Consider the following 26,729-nt stretch of genomic DNA (forward strand, 5'->3'; position numbering starts at 1 on the left):
AGTCACCATCACAGAAACATGGTGGGATGACTCACATAGCTATAGTGCTGCCATGGATGGCTACAGGCTCTTCAGGAAGGATAGGCAAGCGAGGAGAGGCGGGGGGGTGGCCCTGTATGTCAGGGAGTGTTATGAATGCTTCGAACTAAATGATGGACATAATAGGGTTGAGCGTTTATGGGTAAGAATCAGGGGGAGAGCTAACAAGGCAGATATCCTAGTAGGAGTCTGTTATAGACCACCCAACCAGGATGAGGAGGCAGATGAAATATTCTATAAACGGCTGGGAAAAGTCTCAAGATCACGAGCTCTTGTCCTCATGGGGGACTTCAATTTGCCGGACATCTGCTGGGAATACAATACAGCAGGGAGGGAACAGTCTAGAAGGTTCCTGGAATGTACTGGGGATAACTTCCTGACACAGCTGGTGAGAGAGCCGACTAGGGAAGGTGCCCTACTGGATCTGTTGTTTGTAAACAGGGAAGGTCTTGTGGGGTATGTGACTGTTGGAGGCTGTCTTGGGAACAGCAATCATGAAATGATAGTTTTTGATTCTGGGAGAAGCAAGGAGGGGGGTCAGCAGAACGGCTACCTTGGACTTCCAGAGGGCGGACTTTGGGCTTTTCAAGAGCCTGGTTGACAGTCCCCTGGGAGGCAGTCCTCCAGGGCAAAGGAGCCCAGGAAGCCTGGATGTTTTTCAAGAAGGAAGTCTTAAAGGTGCAGGAGCAGGCTGTCCCCATGTGCCGAAAGACAAGCCGTTGGGGAAAAAGACCGGCCTGGCTAAACAGGGAGCTAGTGTTGTGACTTAGGGGAAAAAAAAAAAAAAAGAGGATTTATGGCCTCTGAAAGGAAGGGCAGGCCACTCAAGAGGACTACAATGAGGTAGTAAAGTTATGTAAGGAAAAAATCAGGAGGGCCAAAGCCCAGTTAGAACTAAACCTGGCTTCTGTTGTCAAGGACAACAAAAAAAGTTTCTATAAATATATTAGCAATAAAAAGAGGACTAAGGATAATCTCTGTCCTCTAGTAGATGGGGCCAGTAACATAGTGACCAAGGATGAGGAAAAGGCTGAGGTACTTAATGCCGCCTTTGCCTCAGTCTTCAGCAGTAGGACCAGTTGTTCCCCGAGTACCCAGACCCCTGAGCTAGAAGACAAGGACGGGGAGCAGAACGAAGCCCCTGTAATCCAAAGGGAAATGGTAAGGGACCTGCTTCAGCACCTGGAGCTGCACAAATCTATGGTGCCAGATGGGATCCACCCAAGGGTACTGAGGGAACTGGCAGAAGTGCTCACCAGGCCACTTTGCATCATTTATGAGCAGTCCTGGATAACTGGGGAGGTCCCAGCTGACTGGAGGTTGGCAAATGTGACACCCGTCCAGAAGAAGGGCCGGAAGGAGGATCTAGGGAACTACAGGCCAGTCAGTCTGACCTCGGTGCCAGGGAAGGTCATGGAACAGATGATCCTCAGTGCCATTACATGGCACATGCAGGAGAATAGGGTGATCAGGCCCAGTCAGCATGGGTTTGTGAAAGGCAGGTCATGCCTGACAAACCTGATCTCCTTCTATGATAAGGTGACCCACTTAGTGGATGAGGGAAAAGCTGTGGATATTATCTACCTGGATTTTTGCAAAGCCTTTGACACTGTTTCCCACAGCATTCTCCTGGAGAAACTGGCTGCTCATGGTTTGGATGGGCGTACACTTCGCTGGGTAAAAAACTGGCTGGATGGCCGTGCCCAGAGAGTGGTGGTGAATGGAGTTAAATCCAGTTGGTGTCCAGTCACAAGTGGTGTTCCCCAGGGCTCGGTGCTGGGACTGGTTCTCTTTAATATCTTTATCAATGATCTAGATGAGGGGATCGAATGCACCCTCAGTAAGTTCGCAGATGACACTAAGCCAGGCAGGCATGTTGATCTGCTTGAGGGTAGGTTGGCTCTGCAGAGGGATCTGGACAGACTGGACCGATGGGCCGAGGCCAGTGGTATGAGGTTCAACAAGGCCAAGTGCCGGGTCCTGCACTTGGGTCACAACAACCCCATGCAGCACTACAGGATTGGGGCGGAGTGGCTTGAAAGCTGCCCGGCAGAAAAGGACCTGGGGGTGTTGGTGGACAGCCGGCTGAATATGAGCCGGCAGTGTGCCCAGGTGGCCAAGAAGGCCAACAGCATCCTGGCCTGCATCAGGAATAGTGTGGTGAGGAGGACTAGGGAAGTGATCATCTCCCTGTACTCAGCACTGGTGAAGCCCCACCCCAAGTACTGCGTTCAGTTTTGGGCCCCTCACCACAAGAAGGACATTGAGGTGTTGGAGCATGTCCACAGAAGGGCTACTAAGCTGGTGAGGGGTCTGGAGGACAAATCTTATGAGGAACAACTGAGGGAACTGAGGTTGTTTAGCCTGGAGAAGAGGAGGCTGAGGGGAGACCTTATTACCCTCTACAACTACCTGAAAGGAGGCTGTAGAGAAGTAGTGGCTGACCTCTTCTCCCTGGTGACAAGTGATAGGACAAGAGGAAATGGGTTTAAGTTATGTCAGGGGAGGTTTAGATTGAATATTAGGAAACACTTTTTCACTGAAAGGGTTATTAAACATTGGAATAGGCTGCCCAGGGAGGTGGTGGATTCACCATCCCTGGAGGTGTTTAAAAAAAAGGTAGATGTGGTACTTGGGGACATGGTTTAGAAGTGGTTTTTGTCAGGGTAGGTTAATGGTTGGACTTGATGATCTTAAAGGTCCCTTCCAACCGCAGCAATTCTATGATTCTTTGATTCATCTGTCACATTGCATTCGTGGGAAGAAGACAGATCTTTTTGAATTAAAAATTGTCTAAAGTGCATTCTTTAATTACTCAAGCTGCCAAATTCTTTTTTATTGCCCTTCTAAAAATAAATTGGCAATCTTAAAGGTAATTGCCTGAACTGAAAATACAAATATTGTTCAAAGAATTAAAAGCGAGTATTAACTTTCAGACCAGTTTAAAGCATGCCAGACTATAAGGGTTCCCATCACAGGCTTTCCCACTCAAAACAATCCTTGTGGTCTCTAAAGTGTCAACACAGAATTTGTACTAATGAAAAACATAATTATTATTTGTATTAGAAATTATGATCTGAGAAATCCCCAGAATGCTAGGCTAGAGCACACAAGAATGATTCAAAATTAACTATGATTTCAAGTCTCACTACTGAGTGCTAAAATATTTCATTTCCCTACCAGCCCTCTTTGGTCACATTAACAAGAAACACAGCAAAAATCCTTTTGACAAAAATCAGCATTAAAAAATGAAAAAAACCACCAATAATGTAATTGGTCATTGTCTGCACCTGGTTGCTACACTGAATTATTGCTGCTATGGAGATCTCTGAGGATAAGAACCAGTTTCCCAGGTCAGAAGATCAGCCTTTGGTCACAGAAACCTGTTTTGTTTGGGGTTTTTTCCAAGCCAATGGCTCTAGCCACGTTTCTGTTTCTGAAACCTCACCTAGTACTCTGAAAGTTTCTTTCCAAAATTGCAACATTTCTCTGAAGAAGCACCTGTAACAGCCACCCTTACCTCGCATCAAACCCATACATCTCTTTCTTCAGTACAGTTTCAGAACTTTTCTACATTTTTCTCCTCAAATATTCCATTGTTCCCAGAGGATTCCTCAGGACATGAAGCTGTTTGCATGACGCATTGTTATCTTGTTCCCAACAGCTGTGGGAGTTTCGTGCTGCCACCCATCTAAACTTTTCACAATATCTCCTGCCAAGGACTTGCCCTGTTCCCTGCCAACCTCAGTTACATCATACCAAATGTGATCTAATTTGCAGATATGCTCAGTACTCAGAATTAGGACTGAAATCTGAAAGAGTTATACATTCACAGCTTTTTTAGGGCGGGAAAACATTCTCAGCTTTACGCATCAAAACGTCTGCATCAACTTGCACTGATCCATCTTCATGTTATGCAAATATTCACCTGTACAGCCACGAAGTCACCACACACCTTCCTCAAAGCAAATGAAAACAACTGCTACAATAAACCTGCTAAGTCAATCTTGGTCAAGATGTACAAAGTAAGTTTTTATTTGTAGACAGAGCTTCTTACGCATGCCACCCTTCCCAGTTTTCACAGGGGGAAACTGAGGCACTAAGCGATGAGGTAACCCCCGCAGCTGCAAAACTACCCATGTATCTCCTGGTTCCCACTCCCAACTCCAGGATTGTGTTAGTCTGTTGAAACAATTAGTCACTGTAAACCAGTCAGTAAGCACATGTAACATTCAAACAGTTGAATAAATGCATGAAAGTTCAGTGGAAGTTCTAGTTACATTAAAAAAAAAAAAAAAGTAAATTTTAAGTACACAGGTGTACCTTGTAATTCTGAATCAAATCTGTAACTCTTCTAGAATATACACATATATTTAATTAATTCAGATCAATCTGCTGATCAAGTTCATAACGTGTTGCTGCAAACAGCTGCAGTACGGTAAGTGCGCAGCAAGTTCTGGGTAGAGAGCAGAAACAGTGCAGAAGGAAGAAGAAAAGGAGAACTCCTTACCCTGTTTTTTTCTGCTGAAGCTGCTGTTGCTTTATCATGAAACTACAAAGCAGGTTACATGTGAATAGTTACTTACATGAGTACAGAGCACAGGCTGATTTGAATAATTACTACTCAGTGTAAGCAAGGATTGCAAAATCTGCTCCTGTGCTTCATATGGCAGACATGTCTTTTTGCCCCACATTTAAGGTTGCAGATTCAAACCCCAAAAAGTAAAAGACAACTGAATAAAAGACAACTGTTATTAATCCCCTTTCAAATGGTAACTTTCATGGAAATACAAATATAGAAAATATACTTTAGCATAATCTGTCATAATTTTAAAACTGGAATTGAGGGGGAAAATACTTTAATGATATCTGAAATGGATCATATGCCAGAAAAAGGAGAAGTAAAAAATACTTGGATTTGCTTTTTTTCCCTCCTCTTTTTTCTAGCAGCAGACTCTCAGAAACCACTTCTATCATATGCAAGCTTTTTTTTTTTTAAGCTGAGAGAAATGCAATTTTGAGGGACTACTTTCAAATGGATTTCAAAATTATACCCAAAGGTTTGCAAAACCTTAGTCTCTGTTTGAAAGTCAGCCAAAGAATAACTGGCTAATTTTATATGTAATCAGACCCTGTGAAACTAAAATTCATATGTGCCTGCACTAAATTCAGGTTACAAAGTAAACAGGCTAAGGGGTAACTCAGTGACAACTCTTTGACTGGAGATTCTGAGATAACCATGTGATATTGCAAAATATCCTTTTTTCAACCGAAAGCTACTCATGTACACACGCGGGACGAGTATTTAATTGCAACAAGCACAGGTTTTCCAAAATTCCTCAGAAACAGGCTCACTGCATTTTACAAAAACACAAGCTTTTTTATATTTTAGCACTATAACTTAGGTATCTGGGGTAAATGAAGCAAACAATGCTGAAAAAGTGACAGTCCCTCTTATATAGAGTCAGTTGGCATTGAGGTGGTTCATCACACCAAACTGGACCATCAACTTATCAACCATCACAGAAGAGAAGTAGAGCCAAAAGTGCACAGAACAGCTTGTGAAGAATGGTAAAAGCAGCAAAAGGGTTTCTTTCCCCTTACAATGATGAGCTCAGATTTAGGCGAATGACACGTACATGTCTTCAAATCATTTGGAAACTCAGCTATTGCTCTTCATTGTGACCTCCTGTAAGCAGTACGCTCCAATGACTAAGTTATCCTTTCACAGCTTTATAGAGCCCCTTCTTCGATTCCCTCACAAATTTAGGAAAGGAACATCTGCTTTATGAAAAAAAAAAATTACATTATTATCGTCCACAATGTAGAAAATATGTTGACATGGGCTTTTTTTTTTTTATTTAAATCATTTACTGCTAACTTTGAGTTAGCAACACTGTGGGGTACCACACAAAGGATGGACTGGTCAATTTTCACTATCCTCAGCAACTTCTTGTATTTTTATTCATTCCTCTACAGCTGAGTATTTGTAGCTTTTCTTATTTCTTCCATGTAAAAGTTCTGCAATACCTGTAAACTTACACTGACTATTTTGCCTTCAGTTTATTCCGATCAAAAACCTCTTTCACATTTGTAACATTCTTAGCTGGAAGAAAATAAAGCTGAAACAGTTTGGGGAAAAGAAAAGCAAGGCAGGAAAAAAAAAAGAGTTTGAAATATCAGTTAAAGTAGCAAAATCCAACTGTTTTCTCAGCCTACTGACCTTCTGCACACTCAGCCACTTGCCCTTTCTGAAGATAAAAAGCTTTTCAGTATGTCACTGCCTCAAGAAATAGTATTGGCGAAGGAGCAGGTATTCAGCTCTTGCATTGAAGGCTATTCCCAACTTCCCATGTTTGTCATGTTAGTCAAAAGGTATTATGAGTTCATCTTGAAATTTCACCAAAGACTAGAAAGTCTTTCTGTACTAAAGATAAGCAAAACCCACTGCCCAAGAGTAGCAAATCTTTCTGAACATGAACTTGTTCTCCCACTGTGTTTATTGCCCGTAAAGCGATGTTGGTACGGCTGTAACATTTCCAAGCCTGTGGTTTTGCTGCTCTTTCAATGCTTGTGAAAAAAAATCTTCTTCACCATCATCTATATATATTAAAGTTTAACCCTTACCTTCATCCACACTCTTTTTTTTTCCCCCCACACACAGAGTAATAATAATGTGACATGAAAGGCTGATTGTTTGTTTTGTTGGGGGGGAAGAGGTCTTTATATGTATATACATACATAGAGAGCAGTTCCCAATTCATCATATTCACAGGAAAGGTAATTAAAAACATATGCAAAGCCATACCCAGAAAACCTCAGATACTCTGCCAGTCCAATTTTTTAGAAAATTAGATAGGTCTGTAACCACATACATAATGTGGCTTTGCATCACCTCTGCTCAACCCATTTCCAGCAGTTAATGGTTGCTATTATTTCCATAATAACACTATTAGCATTAGCTACTACTGTTAAATTCCACTCCAAATTCCAAAGTAACCACCTTTTTTTTTTGCTGTAGACTATGAAAAGCTTTCGAGGTGGCCTACCACAATTGAACAGTGCTTCCCACAGAAGAAACCCAATCTCTAGTCTTCTACAGGCAGTTCTGGCCTCTTCTACTGAGGACCTGTGGTTTTGGGCTCACCAGAAGCCATATGCAGTCTGACATAGACTAAAATATCCTGCCTGTTAGCAGGGTTTATTGCATTCACACAGCTTCCAGGCAAGAACTTCACTTATTTGGTGGCCTTAGCACACAGGCAGACCAAACTTTTACATGATAAACTTCTCCCCAACTGGGCCTTCTGACAAAAGCTCCTACAACAGCCAGCAAAATCAGCTATATTTTAATTATCACACATTTGATTCAAGCAAAGGAAGATTAAGATTGGAGAAGGCACTTAAAAAAAATACACAACTTTACTTTCTTTTTGGAGACTTCTTTTTGAGGGTATATTCCTGATTTTTGAATGAGGGAAGCAGTGCTATCACAGCGAAGGATTTAAACAGCTGACTGAGGATGCTGTCACTAACTTTACAAGCTGCCTGGTGTGGCACTCGTTGCCATTTCCATGATTCCTAATCCACACTGCTCAGATAAGGACCAAACCCTAGGCTCAGTAATATATAATGCACTGATATTTTATATTAACCCTTAGAAGGGACACAATAAGTTTTCCCAGGTCTGAGCTTTGTTGTGCAGGTTTATTTTTATTTCGAAATACCACATATAAAGTGCAGTGAAAACGGTAAACTTAATTTTCTGCTGACATACAGCAGCTTTCATCAGCTGTGGTGCCATCACCAGGACTTGAGGACACTGTGAGGAGTTTGACTGCAGCTGGCCAGATGAGGCAGAGAGGGAAGAGATTTGCTTTTTCACTCGTGCAATGTAAAGGTCTGGTGAAGAATAGTAGTTTGGTTTACTTGCACAAATATGACTGGCCCACAGCTGATAGGGAAGAGGTGAAAGGTAAAGCATGAACAGAAAGGGAAGGTCAGGGTCTGAACTGGGAGGCGGTATGTGGTATACCAGTCCTTCTTACCAGTATGTACCTTCAAAAGGAGACAGTCCTCTTTGTTCGGGCAAATATTTTCAAAGCAAGGTTAGAGAAGAAAATGGAAGAACTACCTCCAAACCAGCATGCCATTGATTTGGAGGAGCAGAAGCTCACAACAGAGTCTGTTTACTTCGCTTCCACATAGACTGAGGCTACTCCATCAGCTCCCCACAGGCCCTGCGGCACCGGGTGGACATTTGGCAAAGCGGAGCTGCTGCCTCAGCCTTTTTCCTAAAAAAAACCTTCTGATAAGAGGGGAAGAGAAACAGTAACTCCCAGTAACTAAAGAAACAGTCAAAGATGAGATTGGCAAAGGAAATGGGCGATGCTTGTGCAAAACCTCTTTCTACTTCTCCAGTAACCCAGAGATTTAGAGGGCTGGAAAAATAAGTATTCTGCTACATCAGAGGTTGAACCTAATTCTGTTTAGGAATCCTAAAGCTCACCATTAAGTAGGAGGTCAATTGCTATTGTACACAAAACTGCAAATCTAAGAAAAGCAAATCAAATCTATGGAGAAGAAAGAAAAAAAAAAGAAAAGGTCAGTAGTGCCTGAGGCTATCCTTCTTCTTAATTACAATAAAGGAGTCAGTTTAATTCGCTTTCTTCACAACTTGCATTTGTTTTTCCAAATGTTATACAATCTCAGGTGAACATATGATGTATTACACCAAAAATAAGCTCAATTTATTGCAGTATGCAAGACGCTCTTTTGACATAGTCTAACTAAAGTACGGTAATACATACAAATTATGACTTGCTTTATGCACAGGGAATGACTAATACTTCCTCAGTTACTTCTCTTTCCAAACACTCTAAGATGAACTTTTTCCCCTAAACAACTACTTGTTCTCTGAGTACTAAAGTTAACTCTTTCTGCTTTGCCAGCAGACATGCCAAGTAACTGACACCAACACAACGAACCTAACTTTGCACGAACTTGAACGTGATCACAGTCTTGTTTTGTACCATCGGGCTGACATACCTCTTAAAGTGGAGTATGGTAGAAATAAGCCTCCTATTAGCCATCTAGCACCACCTCTCCTCTGGTCCCAAACCTGTTCATTCTGGAGCTCGAACCAATCTCCTACAATAATATTTCAACACGCAAAAGCAGCAGTCAGCCTTCTAGATCATTACCTGTGATCATCTTAAAAGCTACCAAGAAAACTCCAGCGGGGGCTGAAGGAAAGCTTTTCTGGCTTGGACATACTTTCCCAGCTATAAGCAAACCTGAAATACTCCTAAGGAGGCTGTCTGTTCTCTGCTCCAAAGGACTTCTACGGCGAAGTGCCACTGATACATCTACATGGCACAGCTGAGGCCATAGAAATTCTGGCTTGGCTCCTGATGGCAGAAAAGCAGTACCAGCACTACCCTGCGCTTGCACTACTGAACACTACTCTGGAATTACTCATTCAGGTGCGGATTCTGCTGCACCTGCTTGTGATCCCAGCCAGCTTGTTGCTAGCTTCTCTCACCTGAACTCCATTGGAAAAAAAAAAACCACACAGACAAGCCCGAGGATGAACATCTTGAGTCCCTCATTCCTGGGCTGACATACAATTTTCAAAGGATGCCATGAACTGGATTTGTTTTAAGTTTGATAAAGGCTTTATGAATTAAAAATATATTTTCCATGTCTCACAAGAGGTACGTAGAAGTGGTCTGTACGTACATCCCACATGAAGTAGAAGCAGGCATCAATTGTGACTTCACCTCAACCACTCCCTGTCCTAGGCTACCCTTAAACGACCTGATACACCGTGCATAGGACCATGGAGCACATATAATTTCCTCGAAGCCTGCAGGAAATCCAGTGATATGAATACACGGGTTTTGAAATCCATCTTCAAAAGCCAGCTTTTAGTTACAAAAGCTCAGACTATCCAGTCCATTGGAGCCCTGCTAGACCAGGTTTAATGATCTGACAGTACCCAAAAAGGTAGCAATTCACTCATGCAATGTGCCAGCCAGCGGTACAACTAGTGAGATGAGTTTATTTGGAGAAGTTGCTCAAAACTGAATTGAATCAAAACAGCATTTGGTTTTAAACAAACCTGCAAATATCAACTGTATGTGCTGTTTATTGCTAGGGAAGCAAGCTATTTACCTAGCACCCTCTCGCCTGCTTTTTGCACTTATCTTGTATTCACAAGAAATGTAAAGGAAATTTTTACTTCTTCAGGGAAATTACCATTCCCCAAATAGATAGCAGGCGGTAGCTCCTTATCTGTTTGTCTTCTAAGATTATTTTTATCATTTCAAGCATCAGATTTTCTTTAGTTGAATGCAACTGTCTCATCAGAATTTAGGTATAAATCCTTTTATCACTTCTGCAGTGCTCCTCAAGATACTCTTTTTTTTCCCCCCTCCCATCGCAGCTATATAGAAACTATATTGCTTCCCAGAACGGATAAAAACTTGTATCACCTGCAGCATAAAAGCCAGCTGAGTACTTTCGTACCCACAGAACAACAGCTACACATGCATCCTTGAGCCTCAGTGCAAAAGAACAACTTGTGGGAAAATGAATCCAGATCCATCTGTAATAAACTGGCTACTTCCCAGCTAAGGACTGCATGATCGTAAAAGTAAGCATATGGCTGGGAAGAGCTGTAAGGAAGTCCTGAGGTCAGGGAAAGTTTGCAAAAAAGTAGTTGGCTTTCAGGGAATTTGTGGGGGGGGACTCTCAGGAACGCAGCTCGCAGAAGAGAAACCTACCTCTGGATAAGCACCAGGTTAGAGAGAAGTGATGGCTGCTGTATTGTTTTCCTGTCATATTAACACCAATTTAACAGAACCAGATGAGATGGCCCTGAACCAGCTCCAGGGATGTGCTGTTACTTTTTGCTGGATTGTTGAAGACCATAGTCTACTCTCCATATTGCTAAAAGCATGATCTTCTTTATATCTTTTATCAAGCATCCACCTTTCCATGAAGTTATTCATGTAGCGTAGAAGTGAGCCAAGTTTATGTCTACGCCTTAACAATAGCTATTAACAGCCCTGTTGTAGGCACAAAACCAACCGTTTTCTGTTTAAAAAGAGAATGAGCTTAATAAAATCATATCCTCTTTTAACTTTCCCTTTTAGTTGCTTTTCAGATAGTCTGTTAAGAACATCTTAGCAGCAAGCTGTAACGCTGAAGTTGATGCATTTCATGGAGCAATTAGGTTACCCGAGGCAAGAGTTAAACAGGTTTGTGAGCAAGAGATTAAGCACGGCTCCTGCATGCCCTGTACCCTCCACCAGCAGCAATTCCCACATCTATACACCAGCATTATGCTTTTAACAAAATTAAGCTTGCAAAAGAGGTAGCCCAGGTAACCCTAAGCTATGTGGTAAGACGCTAGCAATATATACTAGATATTTACAGAACATACTTTTTTCATTATCGTGACAGTTCAACTCAAACCGAATACACCAGAAACTATACTGTGTTTAAACACATTCATTAATATGAAAAATATACACTTATATTAAGAACTGGTTTTAAATAGAGAAGGAAACAAGCACCCACTAGACTATGCAGAAGCTACAGAGTAAGAAATACTTCAACAATTAAGAGGGGAATTTCAGCTGAAGACAAAGCTGTGAAGTTGACGCAGATGATGAACTACTGGCCACAACTCATGTGTTGGCATCCATGTTGACCAATAGGTATATTTCCTCTCAAAGTCTTTATTTTGAGGCAGTATTATAAGGCCACTTTATAACTGTTACTTTTCTTGCACCGAGTGGCATAGCCCCAAGCTTCTCTCATGCAGACAGCACTGATACACCTAAAGTTACAGGTCAGAACTGCCTTCTGTGTGTAAGGAAAAACCCAAGGCAGCAAGTGGGGGACAGGAAATACCGCAAGTTCCTGTTTGTCAAGTTTCCCCTGCATCATTTTCACCTGGATACGTCTCCTCCGCTACGAAACAAGGACAAGAGATTGGGACCCGAAATGAATGACCATTTACACTGCAGCTGAGGTCTCATACTACTGTTCCCACATCTGGCAATTCAGGGCTACGCATACCAAAGCGGTGGCGTTGGCAAGGTCCGCGTTCTTATCTTCTGATTCCAGACTCTCTTACCCTGTTATGTTGGATAGGTTACAAGGAAAACTTCACATAAATGAAAATCAAAATTCCCTCCCCATCATGCCACACCCTCACTTCACTGAGGTGGGACAACATGTCTCCTGCTGCAAAAACTACCACTTCATCGCACTAAAAATTGTAAAACTAATGCTACCAGACCAAATTTCACGTTCTCATGCCTTGTGCATGTCCAGCTGACATACTACTTGAAGGATTGTATTTAAAGCAGCTTCCGTTTTCTTTAATCAGCTAACAAAGCCTTTCAGTTTCTGTGTTGCTTTATGCTTGAACCATATGTACGCTATAATAGGGATTAAAAATTAAAAAAAAACAGACAGAGACCTCTTCAAGTAGAATCCACACTGCTGAATACTTTCTTGAGAGATGCTTGGAAGAGTGACACCTATTTTCCTGAAGTTATCGAGGCAGATCCCACAGAGTTCTACCCTAAAATTATTTGTAGAGTTCTGTTAAGTTGTTAAGCTTTTACTTGCATTTCAGCCACTTACTAATAGTCTCCACGTACAGGACTGAAAATCAAGGCTGTGATCTTGACAAATTTCTTCTTCATATACAGGGCAGCCTAAGCAACAAGGAATGCCAAAGGACTTTAGTTTCATTCATGTCAAAGTATAAGTATTAATTCAGGGGAAAAAATTCTCACTGGATCTGAAAATAAAGACAACCGATGCAGTGCTGTGGTCTCGTGTTTTCCCTTCCCTCTCACTCCTGCAAGGCAGTGAGCGTCTCTAGCAAAGCAGCTTGTTGGCTCTGCTCCCTGTCATCTCAGTTCTCAGTTGTTGGGGTGTTTCAACCGTTGCGAGCTAAACAGGGAATGAGAGGCCTTTGTCAGATGTCACTTAAGGAACAGCATTCAGCTTAAATTCTCTTTGAGACATCATGCAATATGGTCATTAATGCTTGATAGCATCTTACTCCACAGTTCAGTCCTATTGAGGTAAAAATTACAAGGAGTAAAGTTAAGACACTGCAAAGGCATGGTAAGATAGTCCTTTATGTCCAGGTCTCAGGTTTTCACGAGGAGTGCCTGCTTCACACTGACTTTCACAGTTAGTTTCAGTTCAAGAGATCCAGAAAAGTAACTAAACAAAATTGAGGGAATGTCACTGCTTGCCCATGACTTTATTTTTTAATCAGACAACTGTAACCCCCTGCATGCTTTGAGAGAGTGTCTTGGTGGGAAGAGAGAGCTGCTGTGATGGTGGAGGAGCGGCCTGCGGCCCCTGACGCAGAACCACAGCTCTCCGGCCAACCTCTGCTCTCACACCCCACAGCTTTTCACCGTGTCCTTCTCCCAAACTCCCCTGTAAACATGCCTCCACCCAACAACCAAACCGTCTCCATTCAAGCACCACTGTGGATGAATGAGAGGTCCCCCTGAGCTGCAAGCCTGGCACCAGCCTTCAGCCCTGAGGATGAGTTGGTCCTCACAGACTAATGTGACAATGCAAAACGAAACAGCCCAACCTGCCATGGTCTGAATGAAACAGTGGCCTGACGGGAAAAGAAAACCACATGTGGCTACGTAACTAAACATATCTCATAATGCATTACACATCAGCAAACTGAATTAAAGTTGCACTGGCAGCTTTGAACTGGCCACTCTTATACCTAAATGCTGGATTTCTTCGTGCTAAAAAGTGTTCTTTTAAGCATCTTTGCTGGATGCAGTTTAGGTAGCAATTTTACTTCCAAAAGATCCCAAATTATATTTAAGATTGCTAGTTTAAAGGATCTTCCATGGGACAGAAAAAGCAGTCCATTCAGCTCAACTCAGTTTACATGTTAAGAACACATGCCCCGAACTGGGTCCCACAACCCAAGGTGGGAGAGGGCCCCTTCTCTCCTCCTCCCACCGTAGCCCTGGGAACAGCTGCGTTTTGCAACTTCAGCTGGGAAAAGAGGCTCGTAATTGGGGAGGGGGGGGGGAAGAACACACACACAATTATTCTTTCTGCCAGGATACGAAGCTCAAGCCTGTGATATAGGACATCCTGTAATTCACAGGACAAGCAGCAACCCTCAATATATTAAGAATTTGACGTATTGTGGTTCTCTCGCCTACCCTGTAGACTAGTGCAGAGAACCTGACAAAATGTTGTGGGTTTTTTTTGCAACAGGGCTGCCTAGCACAGAGTTACAAGGGATACAACGTTTGGCTAAAACTGATGGGCAGTTACCATCTGGGTCTGATGGCAACTTATGTCGATATCCGGGGAGGGGGGGGGAGGTCTTCTTCTGTTTAATAAGCATAAATGGTCAGGAATTAGTCCCAGTCTAACACGCCAGGTAAGTGCAGTCTCCAGAGTGGCAGGGTCCTGGTGTCCTGCCCAAACCCTGGTTCAGAGGGAAGAACCCCACTGCCTGCGCCACCCAAAGCTAGGTTTTTCTGCCCTACATTCAAGGGGGAACAAGGCCTAGATCTAAAGCGTTCTTACGATTTAATCAGATCGCAGCTCGTAATAGGCACAGGGCTGACTAAAACCCCTCCTGGCAGGAAACTCAGCTGTGACCTACTTGAGCATACGTGAAGCTATACCCTACATGTGGCGAAGCAGTACCCATTCATACATCCGCTGATAAGAGAAACATGAATGAGGAAAAGCAGGATTGCCAAGAAAGCATTCACTCAGGTTCCACATAGCCCAGCACACAGCAACCTTTTTTTCTTTTTCTTTTTTTTCTTTTTCCTGCATTTGTTTAATGTCGCACAGGATTTTCACCTTAAGAAGTGAAAGAGGGCAGCCCAGTTGGCAGCCTCCTGCTTTGCCTTGGAAGAGGGGCTACAACTGCAAGCGTGGTCAAACACTTCTCCCCATCACCAATAGCTCCAAGAGCCAAGTCCCATGGCTGCCCATGGCAGATGAGGAACAGCTCTCATACATCAGCCGTCAGCCAGGCTCGGGCTCTCCCAGAGAAACTCCTCTCTCTGTGGCAGGATCCTGAAAACCATCTCTCCTGCCCACAGTACCAAGGCTGGACCACACCAAGGTAGGCATGAGCTTCACTGAACCACCCAGAATACAGGGCAGAGGCATCCAGCCAAGATGCATCTTTTCAGCAATGTCATTTTCCTCCTAAATGTTTGGGTATTGTCAAAACCAAAGACATCTCCTAGGCGATGTCTTTCTTCCTAAGAAAGCTAAACCCTGCCTGGGATGGACAGACCTACTCCCAGGAGGCTTTTGCTGCTCTTCTAGAGAGTTCATGAGCCCATCTGAACACAGTGGTCACTTCACAGTGCTTGCGAGGAACAGACCTCTCCTTACTCCATCCCACCTCTGCGTCTAGGATATTGTAAAAACCCACTCCTTTCCCCGCAAAGCAGCTCCTACAATGAGACTTGTCTCCCCACGTGCGAAAAGAAGACCATCTGGTTTTCAGAGTTTTCTCTCACATGGTATTTTCCCTGACTCTGAATCACAGCCCGTGTTGCTGAGCCGGGGCAGGGGATGACTGAGAACTGCCGGAGCTGTAATGGCCACGGGGCAGCGGTCAATCACAAGCCTCTGCTCCCCAGTTCCTCTTCTGCCATGCCAGACAAAGGGCATACATGTCCACCAGAACCCTGGCTTCCCTCACCTACACACCGCTTTCTTCCCTAATGCTTTTTCCTTTAGAAAATACACTTAGAAAACCAGACCAGAAGCAGGAGAGCAGAGTGCTCCTCTGCCCGAGGGCCAGCAGAGTAAATGGGGATTTGTCTTTAGAAGTAACACCCCCCGTTAAGAAAAATACATTTCTTGAGACCCGATTGACCATTTTTTAAAATGCAGGTGCAATATCACTGGTTTCTGGAGAGTTGTAGCCAGTGGCATATCTAATGCCTAGTGCTAGCATGAGGCCTCAGCCAGGAGAAATATGGTAAATTGGGCTGATCCCTGTGCAGTGAGAAGGTCTGCCAGGCTGCAATCAGTGTCATGAGAGCCATTCCCTTGCGTTTTGCATAACGGAGGAAGCTATGGTTATCAGCAGGTCATTTAATGAACACCATCACTCTAACTTCCACGGGGCAACAACTGACTGACTGGTGCTGTCACTTTTTAGCCAACATATTGGTAATTCTGTACAAACAGATGCATCTACATAAGAACAAAAATATCTGTAGCACAAATCTGAAAATCCTTCACAAGCATGTATCATATTTGAAATACGAAATCCCACCATTTCAGGCCTTCTTCTCCAAGCCAACCTTTACTCCGCTCTGCCCAAGTACTGCTTTCTATATCTTTTGTTTTTTATACTGCTATTTTCTTATCCTATTTCTTCAGGAGAGCTATTGTAGACTGCTACGACAATCTTTGGCATACACGATTCTTTGGCATACACAAACTTGCCTTTTCTTAAAGCACAGTTCCAAGTTCAGCAGTGAAAAGGTAATAGGTTACTGAAAAAGAGTCAAAACAAGCAAAAGTACAAAAACATCTTAGAGGTCAATGGTTAACAGAGGCTGAAGACATTTTTTTCCATGATCTTTGCACTGACAGCAGGAAGCACAGATTTCCATTGTCTAATACACAGAAAATGTTTTGCATGTTTGTGATACAAATATTTGTATGAAACTTACACCCCTGTGCGCCTTATCTTGTGTACCCAGTCTAACACAACCCAGAAGGAAACCTACAACAGGTTGCACCTACATTTGGTGGAGGGGGAAGACTTCTTGATGCTTCCAAGCAATTCTGTGAAAGTAACCACTTCCTAGTTATTTTAACGTTAATTACAGGATACCACACTATAACGGCATTTCTGAGTGCAATGTTGTTTCAGGGCAACATGAAACAATATGGGGCTGATATTGTTTTATCAGCTCTGTTTGATTTTTCTCCCTTTCTCGCCATTGTAGGCAGTCAGCCAGGTCACTGGATACACTGTACTGCCAAAACCACAATATTGAGCCCATAGCTAAGAATGAAAATTAAACTTAGAGAATTTTAGCTGCCTCACAATCAACGATTTTAAAATATTTTTCAAAATTCTATATTAGCATAAAAAAGGATCATTTTAAAAAGAAAAAGGTGGTACTCCTGTAAATTTTGAAGGGCTAATACGATCAGGTTTGGCAGCTGAGAACTAGAGTTATTTCACAACAGAGGTCTAACTGGCAGTATGTTTTAGCTATGTGAACTCCACATTTTCGTTTTTGATTTTCACACCTGTGAGATTATCTTATTAAAAAAAAAAAAGAGGAGGGAGTAACCAGGTGCCAAATATAACCACATTGCTCTGTTTTCAGTGGTTTCAGCAGGCAAGCTCACATAGAAAACATTTGGTTCAAAATGCTCGTAATATTCATTTAGAATTTTAGCAGAACACGTAAAGAACCCTTTCATGGAGGACTAAATGCAGAGACAAATGTGATTATTGAACCATAAGATGTAATTTCTCAATAAATAAACCACATAAAATAAAACCTAGAGAATTATGAAGACTATCAGAGGAGAGTTTGATAGCAAATGGGCTTTTTCCTGCTGGAGTCCCCTTAGAAACCATAACCATCAAAAGGCTACGAGTAGCACCCTGCCCCAGAGCTACCTCCCCACCTACACAGGCAGTACCCACAAAACAAGACCAGGATGCCTGAAGGGCCTCTTGTGTAGGGGTGGCACAATCCAAGCAGCGCAGCGGGTGTGCTGAAAGGAGAGGAGCAGCACATGCAAATACCACTCCGGGTACTCCCTCAAGTGTAACTGGGAGCCTGCTTGTATGGGTGCTGCTTTCTGATGGCCCAAAATACCCTAAACATTTATATAGCAGCCGTAAGCAACGACCCATCATCCAGTCACTGGCAAGTTCTGAGAAATTAAACAGCGATGCTTCACCTTGCAGCTGCGCTGTATCAAAGGGGAGGCAGTCGGATAAAGCATTGGCAACATTTACTTTAAAGTAAAAACAAATCCTGCAGAAGCAAGTGCTCACAAGACAGCTTTTCATCTGCATTTTTGCTGTGGTCAGTTTTTTGCTGTGCAGTTTTTCCATCTCTCAGAGCTACAGTCTCACTTATTCGACTCATGACACCAAGTATTGCAGATTAGCATTTGTCACAGTAAGGCACACACCTGTCGTGTCAAGCAGAGAGCTCATGGCCACCTCCACACTAAAAGCTCAGTTTATGGTTCAAATAGTTATTGGTTCTGACTTGTAGGGATGCAGAAAGGGAGCAAAATGCCATCACCAGCTGCATGAGCCGCAGGTACACCGTGTCCCAGCGCGAGGCTACCCGAGAGCATTCGCTGCCAAGAAAGGGTAACCAGGCCGTGGGACAGAAAGCCGGAATCACTAAGAAGACCGAGCTCGGACACAAAGCTAATCATGCCTTGGAACGAGGTGGCACAGCCGTAGCGAAGCCCGGCGGTTACACAGACGTAAGGAAAGACTCAGCGGAGAAAGTCACATAAACAAGAAAATAGCAACTGCGAGCTTCAAAATTGATTTGGCAGCCCGGAATACGACCCCTTCTACCACACAAGTTAAGCAAAGGTTTAAAATACAGCTTTTTGTCCCAGCTCCCGCTTACGGACCCTCAGGACACCGGGACGCGGGGAGGACGGGACGCCGCCAGGCTCTCCGTGCCGGACGGACAGCGGCTGCCGCAGCCTCCCCTCCCTCCGCCGCCCCGCTCCGGGCTCAGCCCGCCCCGGCAGCCTGCCGCCCGGCTACCTGCCGCCTCCTCACGGGGACGGCCCCCGCCGCCGCTCGCCGGCCCCGGCTCTGCCTCACCTGGGCGTCCCGGTCCCCGCCGCCGAAGGAGCCCCTGGCGCCGGCGGCGCGGAGGGAGGCGGAAGGAGGCAGGGGGGGAGGCACCGCACTGCCCCGCTCCGGCCCGGGAAGGCGGTGGCGGCGCCTCCTCCGCCTCCTCCTCCTGCCGCCGCCCCGTCGAGCGCGGCTCCCCGCGGGGGTGACCCGGACCCTGCACCGGAGCCCGCTCCCCGCCCCGGCCGTCCTCTGCGCTCGGTGCAGGTGCGGGGCGGCGAGAAGCTGAAGCCAGAAGGTGGCCCCCATCCAACAGAGCCGGCGGGAGCTGCCCGGGAGCGTGGCGGGACGTCAAAGAAAAAGGCGAGTTCTACCTCAAAATCCCGTGGTTGGCTTTCAATGCATGTCACCGGTGCTTTGGACCAGGTGTTTCTCATTCCAAACCGTAGTGAAGAGTGAGTACCCACAGGGAAGTGTGGGCACAGCTCTCCTCTGTCCCGAGTGGGCTGTGCACCCTGAGGCTGCTCCTGCATGATGGCCATCACAGATGTGCCCACACGCAAGTGGTCCCGGGGGTTACGTTTCCATCCTTTGTACTTACTCACATGTAACGGCTGGATCCAGCCACCCCAAAGCTCAAACGCTCATCTACAGCCAGAATAACTGAAGAAGGCTTTTTGCACGCATCAGGAGTTTCTGTTGAACTTCAGGGTCATAGAATCGTAGAATAGAATCATAGAATAGTTTGGGTTGGAAGGGACCTTTAAAAGTCATCTAGTCCAACTCCACTGCAATGAGCAGAGACATCTTCAACTAGATCAGGTTGCTCTGGGCCACATCCAACCTGACCTTGAATGTCTCCCAGGATGGGGTATCTACCACCTCTCTGGGCAACCTGTGCCAGTGTTTCACCACCCTCAGTGTAAAAAATTTGTTCCTTTTCTCTAGTCTAAATCTACCCTCTTTTAGTTTAAAACCATTACCCCTTGTCCTATTGCTGCAGATGCTGCTAAAAAGTCTGTCCTCATTTTTCCTGTAGGCCCCCTTCAAATGCTGAAATGCCCCTTTAAGTACTGAAAGGGTCTATAGTGAGATGTCACACAGGCTCTCTTCTTTACCTCCTTCTCTTAGTCCAACCTTACCTGTAGAAACTGTCAGTCTGCAAAACCTCACTGAGAGAAAAAGAGCTTGTAAAGTTCAGTTGAAATACATCTCTCATGTTTCTAAGCATCAGTCTAGAGGAAAGCAAGCAGGGTCTATGCCTCTTGCGAGGGAATTGTTTTGTTGTGACTAGTGCGTAATAGCTGGATCAACACAGATGTCTTTCTGTTCAGCTCGGAGGAAATGACTTACAGAGTCTTTGTTTTCACTTGGGGGATTTCCTCCAAATTACGCTTTTGGCACCGTGGCCACGTCTCCAGTGACTGTCACACTACTGCTGAGCCCAGGCAGTCACAGGGCTGCATCCCTCGTCATCCCTAGATGTGGCATCACTGGTATAAGCACAAGGACAGCCTCTATGCGGCTGCCTCGCAGAGACCAGTCCCACCAGCTCACTGTCACCACCCTCCCTCACTCCGTCCCCACACATTTGTAGCAGCACACACTCGGGTGTCCGTGCAGACCTCCTTACCCACCACCACTGATGCAGTCAGTTGTGCAAAGCAGGCAACTTGGGCTTTATTTTTCAAGCAACAGCAGCTATAGCTTTCCCCACCCTTTCTGCTGCTGCTGTGGCAGGAAGAAAGGACAACAAAACTGAATAGTCGCTTAAGGAGAGACTTGGAATAGCTTTACCCTGTAGGGTGCCATTTCTGAGCTGCAGAAAGAAGTGTCATCTAGCAGAGAGCGGTTACGCTACAATGTGACTGGACCAGCAGCAGCCACGTTACTCCTGACACTTCAACCAGAGCTACAGCAGCAGCAAAGGGACAGCAGAGCCCATCTCTGTGCACACCACATGCTGAAGGTGTCCTTCTTCCAGCTGCTGACCAGGAGTTAACTACTTTGATGTTGATCAGTCAACTGACAGAGCATTTACAGTGGAGGTGTGGGTCACAAGTTTTTTTGCAAGCTTTATAAGCTTGCCAGTTTTCAGTCCTAAAAATGCTCTCTTTTCCCCTTCCACTGCCTTCTACCACAATGGCAGATAAGGAGATCAGCAGGACAGTGGGAACAAAGCAGCTACAAGATGACACTGCTTCTGAGGACAGGGATAAGCCTCTGAGGGACTGAAGAGGGTTGGTCACTGCCTGAAGGCCGGGCTCTGATGAGCTGTGCCTGCTTTGAATTATAATTGCTCTGGGCTGGACGGCAGCTGTGAGGGCAAGGAAAAGAGCTCTGCAAAGGCTGGGTGGCAAAGGATGAGGATGTGCTGAGCATTGGGAAATTCTCTCTGAAACGCATGCTGAGCGCATGCATTGAGGAAAGGCTCAAATGCTCTCAAAAACTTTGGGAAAGCTTTGGGGAAAAAATTTGGGAAAGCTTTCCAAAAGCCTTGGGGAAAAGCGTCGCCCATCGTTCTCATGGCTTGGTGAGCAGGGCAGCACCATGACTTTGGATTTCTGCTGCACAGTTTTGATTTCTCATGGCCTGTATGCCTTCAGTCTTGTCAAACAGAGCGAGTGGTGTGACTTCTATTTGAGAGATGTGCCAATCCCTGCACAGTGCCAGGGTTTGTGGAATTACGAGGGGAAGGAGTTTTCATTTTGCAAGGAGGGGTTTGTTTTCATAGAATCATAGAATGGTTTCTTTCTGCACTTTGTAAATATCTAAAAGTGCCCATCAGCAGGGCTACTAGTGTGTCCTGATCTAACGTATTTAAAGAACAAAAGTAATTTCAAAATATTAAGCTTCTTTTATACTTCAAATTTTACAGCCATGTGGGGCTGAGCTTTCCATCCAGGGGAATGTTTTGGCCTCAGGATTAAAAATAAATCCGCTTTGCAGAAAAAATAGCAGGTTGGAACCAGAAATTATTTAATTTCCCTAAAATTTCACATGCAGAAATGTTATGCAGACATGGGGAATGCAGAAAAGGAGGGGACATTTCAGGGCTTCAATTCTATTTCCAGAAGAGCTTGGTGTTACTTGCTGTTTCTGTCTTTTCTCTCCTGCCTCTTAGAAGTTCAGGACCACCGTGGACTGGGGTGGCGTAGCATCAATCCCACCTCTGGGCTGAAGGGACCAGGGCACTTGTTGACTGAGCCTTTTCTTTGGTAAGCACCCGGGGACTCAGTGAACTGAAATGGCAGAGTGATGTTGCTCCGTTTTGGATTAAAGGCATTCTGCTCCCAGAGCAGTTGCTTTTGCTCTACTGCAAATGAGGGAACAGCAGTAAAAAGTTCTTGTGGCAAAGCGCCCCTCTCTAGGAGGAAGTCTCCACTTTGGGAAAGACTGAGGCTTATGAAATTTGAGACCCACATGTAGCCTAAAGTACCAACGAGAGAAAGAAAAATATACCAGCAACTTTGACAGACCGTATTTTCCAGCAGTTATTCACCTATTTATGCTTCATCATCTCACGGTCAATGTCTATTCTCTTTTTGGAGCCAGTGTTGTTCTTTACGTGAGATCTTGAGTCCAAAAACACCCTTTGCTGCAATCTTTCTGGTCAGAGAGAAGCATGTCTGCCAGTCCCTTGATCAAAGAGAGGCTCTTCCTCTTTTTCCTTTTTGTGCCCGTCAAACCCTCTTCACCCTACTCAGCCCTTCTTCATTTCTCAGACGCTTCTTTGAATTCAGTCACCAATCATTTCCTCTGTTTATTTCTCTTCCCTTTCTTGCTGTGAACAGAAATGATAAACAAGAGTTTTTCTCACTCTCAAGAGGTAACCTTGTGAATGAGAGAAAAATTACAGTCATCCTTCATTGTCTGATTTCCATATCAGCAAATCAGCTTTTCCTTTCTCTAGACCTTTTTCCCAGTTTTGAGAGATTTTGGGGATGATAATTCCATTGCACCACTGAAAGTAACTCTAAACAGTGGAGTGTAATACAGACCTACCATAAAATATTCTTTCTTGCAGTTGATATGGTTGTCTTGAAGGTGGATGGAGGGAGTAGCAAAATCGCTGAAAACCACAGAAACAGTATTTGAATAAGGTTTGGCTGGGAGAAGAGAAACCAGGAGGTAGGGGAGCCATGGCCTGGCTGGCAGAGCAGCTTGCAAGGTGGGCTATGGATTGCTGGCAGACACTTTGAGCATGTTTTGGGGAGACTTCAACTGGGGGCTGGAGAGCAGAACTCAGTCAGGTACCTCTTCGCACTGTGGTTTTTTGGTCCCACCACTCCTGTTGACATTGGGCACATAGGTGACATTCACAATGATGTGTAGATCAATATCATAATACTCAAAGCCCTGCCCAAATGCACAGAGGTCCATGTTTTGTTTCCTGCTTCCCTGTGAGGCAGCTCCTAAATCCTCAGTTTTAAAGCAGTGCTATAGTTTGCCTTTTAAACTAACAATGAAGTTTTAACTCAAAGTTTGAACAAAAATATCTATGTTTTGACATTGGGGCTCCACTGTTTCTTGAATTTTTAGGTATCCAGATCTCAGCATGACTTTAGTAGCTCACATGATCAGAAGGCCTAACGTCACAACAGAGAAAAGGTTATGCAAACAATTAAAGAAGTCTTGGGCCATCCCATTATCAGAGAGCAAAGGGCAATAGCGGATAGACAAGTAAAGACCCCAGAGCTCCAGGTATGGATGAGAGGAGCATAGGAAGGTATTTGAAGGAACACCAGAAGAAGTTTGTACAGAGATATCATGACCAACGCAAATATTATGCAAAGGAACTTATTGCAAAGGTTTTTTTAAGGTACCAGATAGTAATGAACGTGCCAGAATAATTGACCAGTTGCTTAGCAGTGAGAAATGCATCTTGCAGATGCAGATCTACAAGATGTGCAGCAAAAATTTTGCCCAGTGTGGTACAAAGACTTCCACTTAAACCTACCATTTATGCCTACCATTAGAAGAGAGGAAAGGGCTTTTAAGATTTCGAGGGAAAGAAGAAAGAAGAGAGATTGTGCACCTTAAATTATTTCTACCTCCTGGTTTGTAGTTGTATGGAATAGCGGGACAAAATAAATACTGAAAGAGTACTAGAAAGGGAAGGGGGAGAATAAATGTATGAATAGACCTTGACAGGGAGGCTAACATTCACAGCTAGTAATACTTAACTAGTTTACAGCTAACTCAGATATATTTAAAGGAGCTGCATTAATCTTACCTAACTTCACACATTTAATATGAATGTCTGCACATGAAATAATCATCTAAACTCCTTCCAAAGAGAGAATTCAGCACTTTTAGAGCCCAGTTCTTCTGACCTGTTTATTGTAAGGTGACGTGAATTGTCCATGCACAGATTTCTCCTTCTTAGCTAATCATTAAAATCATGACAACTAGATCAGGTATTTAGTGCATCTTCATTGTTAACTTTTGAAGCTAGAGGAGGTTAATTGCTTTTAACATGCCTTCCAGTTCAAGCGTACCCACAGGGTTCCTTACTGCAGCCCATTGTAGTAGTATCTTCTACAGCTTTCTAGTGGGAAACCAATAACAAAGTTCCCCCAGCGCTGCCACACTGGCAGTGTGGCTCACGCCAAGAGTCTCCAAGAGTGACTAGCACTTGACACCTAAAACCAAGATGTAGGTGGGTCCTAGGATGAGGAGTTGTAGCTCTAGGTAAAGTCTCATGCAAGTTTCTAATAGTAAGACAATTCCTTAAGCTCTGAAGCTTAATTTTTAATTTCCTTGCAGAATATTTTTAGTTCAGTTTTGGCTGTTTAAACTCTGGATATTCATGTTATTCATGTAACAACCTTGCTGTTTAATCTTGCTAAACTTGCTGATGCCTATGGCAATGTGTTCCATGGTCTAATTGTGCGTTTTACCAACACTATTTTCCTTCCAGCCTTTTACGTCATTTTGTTTCTATTTAATCCCATCTGTGAAAGAGAGGTAAAGATTTTGTTCTTCTTTTTTTACCTAGCTAAGTTAGGGGGGAAAATACCAAAGGTGGGTGAATCCAGCCACAATGTGTATTGAGGGAACAGTAAACCCACAGAGTTTCTACTACATCAAGTGACAGAGCACATGCTCTGCACCAGCCCGTGGTAATGGGAAGTGTTTCAGGACAGGGGTGGAAGGGGCTTCTTGGGGTCTGGGAACCATGGGAAATCCCTAGGGGGACAGCAGGGCAGGGCTGCTCAGCCAGGCCCTGTCCCACCACCCCAGCCAGGGAGCAGGGCTGGCTGGGGGGGCAGCCAGGTTCAACCAGAGTCCAAATCATCAGGCAAGGTCTTGAGGGTGAGACAGGTGCAAGGTCAAGCTGGGAAGTCATTCTACAGGTCAAGGGCAGGTCCAGTGACTGCCAGGCAGCTCCATGGTGATGGGGAAGGCCCAAGGTCAAGCCAATGTCAGCCTAGCAGTCAGATCCTATGGCCGGGCAGGGCAGGGCTTTAGGGAGCTAGAGACCAGCACTGCTGCGGTGTTGGGGACTGACAGCCTTGGGGACACTGAAATGGGTTCCTGGGCCATAGGCAGGGTGGTGGGAGGCCCTGGGAGAGTGGTCAGGGCCATTACAGCCTGGTGGTACCTGACAAAAGAGGAGGAAGATAGGCTATGGCCTCCGAAATCCCTTCCCACCTTTCTCCCAGGAAATCCATATATGCTGGAGTTTCAAAGTCAGAAATACCAAAATGAAGACCATCTCTGTAGTTTTACTTTACTTTTACCCTTGTGCGTGTGCATTCTGATGCAACATTTCATTACACAATCATCGTTGTTTCCTCTGCTTCTTTCTCCACTCATCTGCTTCCTCATTCAGGACGATAAAGTTTATTAAATGATTGATTCTTCAGTCTTTTTCCTTTTCTGTGCATTCTTTGAAGCTTATTCTGAGGAAACACCTGATATATTAATGGGATCTTCTGTGGCATCCTTCACTACAAATGAGTGGAATGGATCATCTCCAGCCTTTTAGAGAGATGGTGCAAAGGCAGCACAATAAAGGTATGCAGAATCTTGAATGGGATGAAAAGGGTGAATAGGAACCTGCTGCTCAGTCTCTTCCGATTCAAGAACTAGAGCTTTCCCACTGAAGCCAGTAAGAGCTAGACTGAAATCAAACAAAAGGAGATGATTCACCATGCAGCAGCCAGAAAATGTGTTGAACTTTTTGCTTTTCAAATGACGTTAGATCAGATGGGACCCAGTGGTTATGAAGTGATCTGGGCACACCAGCACCAAACATGCCAGACACTTGCGTAATGGCTATGTGTTTAGGAAATCCCCTGCCTGCCTCTGAGAATAAGCAAACTGCTTTCTGCTACTGAATGTTGCTTTTATCTACTTTTACCTATTTTACTCCTTCAGTAATTCAAACAATTGAACAATCCCTATCCCTCTGCTTCCTCTTTGCAGACATTTCCTCTACCATCATAACAACAGGCAGGTTTCTGGCTAGATCACAAAGACATTCTCTGCCCTCTTTTATTAAAGAAAAATGCATTCTTATTCAGAAAAAAAAAAAAACGCCACAACTTTCTCTTCTGAATTCATTACCAACAGGTTATAGGCAGGAGAAAAGCTGCTTTCAACTTCAGGTCTGGCTATCCTTCTTCCACTGATTCAAAAACCAGGTTCTCCAGCACATCATTGGCTAGACAGCAGTGATGGTGGGCTACGTACTGGATTGGACTTCTCTGCATGACAGCCCTGTGAAGTCTGTCTTCTGAGGACAGATCACACACTTAAAATGCAGAAGTACCTATTGTCATCAGAATTTTTCTACACTGTAAAATGCAAGCAA

General features: G+C 44.3%; 1 protein-coding gene across 1 annotated transcript in view; it reads right to left on the minus strand.

The window, feature by feature from the left end:
• TEC (tec protein tyrosine kinase) overlaps window positions 1-19,014 on the minus strand; it is a 57,089-nt gene extending 38,075 nt beyond the window's left edge. Inside the window, exon 1 of the mRNA XM_082483116.1 lies at window positions 18,935-19,014. The gene's annotated coding sequence lies outside the window, so the exon portion shown is untranslated. The remainder of the gene's footprint in view (window positions 1-18,934) is intronic.
• Window positions 19,015-26,729: the final 7,715 nt, after the last annotated feature.

Source organism: Vanellus vanellus (genome assembly GCF_965231255.1).
Source record: "Vanellus vanellus genome assembly, chromosome: 4".
Classification (NCBI taxonomy): Eukaryota; Metazoa; Chordata; class Aves; order Charadriiformes; family Charadriidae; genus Vanellus; species Vanellus vanellus.